Here is a 6,000-nt window from a genome sequence, read left to right as displayed (position 1 = left end):
ACACATGAGCTATCCAGAAGATGCAAATTTATATATAAGCATACAATCACCCCTGGTAAAAGTCTAGATAAATAGCAGCAGTCAACAAAATTATCTAAAAATTGCAAATACAGTAATGCTTGTCTAGCGTATTTAAAATTTAGAGACATAAAATAAGAGGCTTCTAATAATAAGGGAGAACTGGCTCAGAATGAACAAAGTGGGGGCTCATCCTAATAAACCTAACCACAAAATCCTCAATTTGAGGGCCCACTATGTTAGTAGGAAATAATGTTGGCCACTTTAAACCAATAATCTGATCATCATCATCATAAATATCTTTATTCAATTTCCGTATACAATTGTCGAAAGAATGTTATTAAGAAAATGTATTATTAAAATAACATTATAACACAGAATTAATAATATTATCATTAATTAGCAATATAAAACCCTGACAAAAACCAGGATAAAAAGCAGCAGACTTCAGGTGAGTCTAATAGTTGCAGGTATAACAAGGCTGGTCTCACTTGATTAAACTTCATAGGCAAAAAGACAGGGCAAACTTTCTTTCATCTTAAGGCTGACCAGTTAGGGCAAATAAAAACAATGTGTAAAGTGTCTAGTACAGTAGTCAAATCACTTTTGTAAAAAGGGCGATCTAATGGTTTATGCCATCCCATCAGCAACAGTGGAAACAGGTTTAATCAAAAGTACATCAACAGTCCCCTGTGCTAGGCTGACATATCCAGGGTTAAATGCATGTCCATGTTATTTGTGGATTTCACCATTATGAAGTGCTTGTAACTGTCTTTATGTTGGGCCGCTTGGAGCTTTACCTCCTTTGAGGTGACCCTAGCTATGTCTGATGTACAAATCAACTCTGGGGTGATGAACAGCTAAGGTTTTCACAACACCCCTTGCTTTGACTAGGCCTGGGTGGTGAACTTAGCTCCGTTCCCAGAGTTTGCAGAGTTTTCTGCACTCAGCACAGCCAACCCAGCACAGACACTCACCCCCTTTAAAAAAAATGTATAGTAATTCTGAGAGTGGCACAGGAGCAGAGGGTCCTTTATAGTTGGTAATAGTTGCCTCCCAAGTGATTGTGGAACCCTCCCAATTGTGTTTTGATTCAGGTGGGGAAGAAGTCATTACTCCAATGGGTCAGGGTATTCCTACCCTGCCCCATTACACATTCTTTTTTCTTAAATTTTAAGGACAAAGGGACTGAGTTCTTGTGTCCTGTATTGGCGGCCACAACATTTATCTTCATGTTGTGGCAGTCAGTCAGAGTGTGAATTCCCGTGGGATTTGCTGGAGCCTTTCATTTACATGGGAGCAAGGTGGCTGATGAAGAAAAAAAGCCACCTCAACCAATCAGATTGCATTATTATTTGAAATTGAAGAACCATGTGACTCTCATGAGAGACCTGCAGACCCAACCATCCAGACGTTTATAAATTGTGATCCTTCATTTCTCAAAAACTTCTGATCAGATTTACTGCAAAATCACATGTTCTGGATAAAGATCTAGCTTTTCACTATATTTGCTGTACCTAAATAATAAAAACAGCCACTTTCTCAATATACAGGTTGTTTGTGATGCCTTCTGTATTATAACAGACCCCGTAGTACATTTTCCTGGCAGTACACATGACTCTTACATTTTACGCCACTACCAGGAAAGTTGGCTTTTTACAATGCCCCCTTCCTCATGGTAATTTCTAACTGACTTCTGTTGCATGCTTTTCACTCTGCACAACGGCTCCAACATCCTACCTTATCATAGTGTCCATGAGTACAAGCTTCTCAAATAGTGCATCATTGGACCTATCTTACATTATTTCCATTATGGGTTCCTTACACTTCCCACCAGTGCAATCGTTTAATGCTGCCTACCATGGCATCTTCTCCCTCTGGCCTGCTGTGACAGCCCCGCATAATGACAACCAGACTTTTCTTATGCCCTCACTCCCAGCTTCTTGTTGAGTTGGTGCTCGAGCTCCGCTCAAGTCACCTTGTATTGTTGCCAAGCTAAGGCTGGAGCGTGTGCTCGCCTTGGTGATGGTTGGGAGATTCTAGAGTGGAGAGAGAAGATTGGAAAGGCTGTTGCGGGCGGCTGTGTCCGCTCTCCCCTGCTGACTTGGGGGTTTAAGATTGGAATTAAAGGAGTTCCCTCTACACTTCGTCTGGATGTCATTTGGGAACTCAACACTTCTCAAATTGTTCATAGTGCCTTCTGATCACACTGCCAACCCATGCCACGTACTTAAACTCCCCAGAGGTGCCAAATCCTCACACTGAGCAGAAGTAACAGCCTTTATACTGCCCATCAGTAACAGCTGCTTAATACTGACCATGAACAGTTCTTTATGCACACCAGTGACAGCTTATCATGCTCTCCCAGGGCTAGCTTCCCGCACTGATCACCATTATCAGCTCTTCAGACTGCTCTCCAGTGTCAGCTTTAACATGGCTCACTGAGTCTTCTCTTCCTACTTCCCCACATACGCCCGCCCATGTCTCATTCTCAGAGTGCCCACAAGTAGTGTTTCCCACACCTTCCCAGTGCTAGCCTCCCACTGCCCATCACTGCTAGTTCCTAATGAATTTCGGGTAAACAGATAAAGTGAGTGGACATTGAAGACCTCCATACCCAAGCCACAGATGCACTTCCATACAATACCATATCCTGCAGCCCTCACCAGATACCCCTCTTACAGTTTCTCATCTTGACAAGATGATGGTGTGTAGGGAAGGAGGCATCTAATGCAGAGTTACTGTGAGTGTTGTTGGCAATCGCCACAGCTTGCTCTGTGGTCAGGTCTGCAAGCTCACAGTCTGTCAAACTGTGTGAACAATTTGATGGAGAAGGCTATGTGCTGTAAACAACACATTCATTTCAAGTAACATCTCTTTCTCTAACTTTCACATTTTGGTAATGTCGCGCTCTCCCTCTTTCTCTAGTTCTAGCCTCTCTCTCTGCTCTTACAAGTGCATTCTCTTTTTCTGTCTTTCACTCTCTTCAACTCTCATGTTTGCCTCTTTTGCTTTAATTTTCTCTTGTATCATTTTCTCTGGTTCTCTGAACTGATTCATCAGTTTTTTAATATTTTTTAAACGAATTACATGTGTAGAAGTACTGCGTGCAAATATGTGTGTGAGTTTGAATGCAGGGGCGACACTAGACCCGAACTTGGGAGGGGGCTCAGAGGTCAACCAGAGTTATCCTTAGAAAAATACAAGAAAACAAAGTGATAAATTGTGCATTTAAACATATTGATCAAACCTGATACGGTTACTGCAAACATGTTTTAGTGAATTTTAACAAACATACTGACAGATCTTTTTAAAAAGGGAAGTGAGTGATTTGGCAGCTAAAAAGCAGCTTTTACAGATTCTATTAGAAAGCACTTTAGACACTGTTTTCTCAGAATTAGTACAAGAAAATTACAATTTTTGACAATTGTTCGAAAGTTCCTTCTATGAAATGACAATGAGCTCATGAAGTCAGAAGTACGCTTCTGTCTAACTATTAGCTAAAGGTCCATGTTTTACTCTGATCATCGGTACATGGCAGCATATGGTTGTTTGGGGCCGGACAAATGTACTTGTATCAGAAAATTAAGCTTACTGGGTTCATTCACCCGGTTTGGGATATGTGATTACCAGGTCTTGGCTTTGATGCCAAACGCATCTTCCATTCTTCCTAAGACTGAATAGAGGAGTGGTAACCAGTTGTCAATATTACCTCCTGTTAATTAGAGTCAAGAATTTTTGCAATTCTAAATCAAAATAAAATAGCTTAATTTGAACCCCACAGCGAGCAGTTCTCATATGAGATGACTTAGCTATATCCATGCAGGAAGTCACCAGGCTTAACAACTGACAAATGAATGAAGTGAAATAAGTTGCAATGAAATAAGCATCAAGCGTTAAGCATTGCTTCATGACCCATAACACACAGAATGCGTGGTTGATGGGTAATATTATCACAAAGTCACTCCAACAGAAACAGATGCAGTGCCTCATCATAGCATATGCTATAATACCAACCATGTTTTCAAATGGTGTCGTGACCTGATGGGATGGGCGACCGACAGTAGGACACTAGGACCCTGTGGGTCATGTCGAGGTGACCAGGTCACCGGACACCACATCCGGCCAGGGGACAGGAAGAGGACAGATTGACCAGGACGAGCAACAGGACGGACGTACATGTGACCAGCTCATGTAAATATAAATAAAGGAAGGGTATTAGAACCAACCTGTGTCTTGAATATATTGTGCTGTGTGGCGCCGCTCCGGAGAACACGACAACTGGCGACGAGGGTGGGATACGAACCAACGCGGAAAACATCGCATGTCTGGGCTGGACAGCATCGCAGAATACCAGGTGCCCACCCTGGATGCGCCAGGACGAAGAGTGAAGAGGCGACGCGGGTGCTCACCCCGACGGACAAGAAAGCGTACAACAGATCGCGGTAAGAGCGCGACCACTTGCAATTGAGGCGCGAGCTCGTTTGAATTGACGCGCGAGATCTCGCGAGAGCTCAGAAGTCTTGGCGGCCATCTTTGAACCAGGCGGCCGGACCAATCAAGGCACAGGATCAGCAAGGAGGGCATCTTGGAGTCAGGAAAGGCGAGATTTTAGATCGAAATCTCGCGAGAGCGACGGCAGCCATTTTGTGTGGGACGAAAAAGACACCAGAAATAACAAGGCGGCCATCACAAGGCCAGGCGAAAAAAAAAAAAAGGGAAGGAAAAGACTAAATTAACAGAAAAAGAGACATTGAAAACAGAGATAAAGAGCAACAAAGAAATAGAAGTAAAGAGAAAGAAAGAGACAGTAAGGAGACAAAAGAGCAACAAAAGTAAGAGAAGTAAAGAAGAAGAAAAAGACAAAGAAACACAAACAATAAGAAAAAGAAATATAAAGACCAAACAAAGACACATAAGAGAAATAAAGACGGTAAAGAGACAGTAGAAGAAATAACAAAAGAGTGCCAAGAAGAGCGCTGAAATCACAGAGGAAGAGATAGAAATAAAGAAATAAATAAAATAAAGAAGAGAAAAAGAAGAAGAGAAAGGAAACAAAAGAAAAGAGCCGACCAAAGAAAGAAGGAAAGAATGGCAGATCCAAAGCCCAGCGCGCAATACAGGAGACCACATACCTTTCAACCTATCGGAGCCACAAACAGGGATAAGGTGGGAGAAATGGATCAGACGGTTTGAAAGATATGCACAAGATACAGATGTAGCAGACGGAAAGAAGCTAGGATTAATGTTGAACTTAGCAGGCGATGACGTGGAAGAACTACTGGTGACACTGCCTACCGAGGAAACAAAAACATATGACCAACTAAAGAAATGTCTAACAGCCAAATTCGACCCACAGCGCAACATTGATTTCGAACGATATACATTTACCATTGCATGTCAACGAGTCAGCGAAACACTAGATGACTTCGTAACAAGACTGAGAAAGTTGGTAACTCATTGTGAGTTTGACAAATTCGACAACGAGCAAGCGATCAGACTACGGATCATAGAAGGCTGTCTCGACACCGGATTCAGAGCAAGAATACTAAAGGAACCGACCTCATTGGAGAACATCCTGTCCCTAGCGAGAGCAGAGGCGAGAGCAACGGAACATGCCAAAGAAATGGAAAGAGGGAAGAGCGCTGAAATAGAAAACGCACACTTCACGACATATCGCACAGACCGATGGAAGAATGACTGGAGGGAACAAATGGAAAGAAGACGACCAGAAAGAACATGCTACAAGTGTGGAATGGAATTTCCACACAGAGGTCCATGCCCAGCACTTGGCCAGACGTGTAGAAAGTGTGGTGGAAGAAATCACTACGCCAGCATGTGCCAAGGTGCACAATTCAGAGGAGATGACAAGGGGAGAACGGGAAGGCGACAGGAATCGACAGTAAGACATGTCAGATATGTTGACAAGGGGGAGCGCTAGAGGGCGCACTGCAGCATGGCCGCACTGCCGTGAGGCTCCTG

Source organism: Lissotriton vulgaris, chromosome 7 (assembly GCF_964263255.1).
Source record: "Lissotriton vulgaris chromosome 7, aLisVul1.2, whole genome shotgun sequence".
In the NCBI taxonomy this organism is placed as follows: domain Eukaryota; kingdom Metazoa; phylum Chordata; class Amphibia; order Caudata; family Salamandridae; genus Lissotriton; species Lissotriton vulgaris.
Note: the sequence above shows the minus strand (reverse complement) of the source record.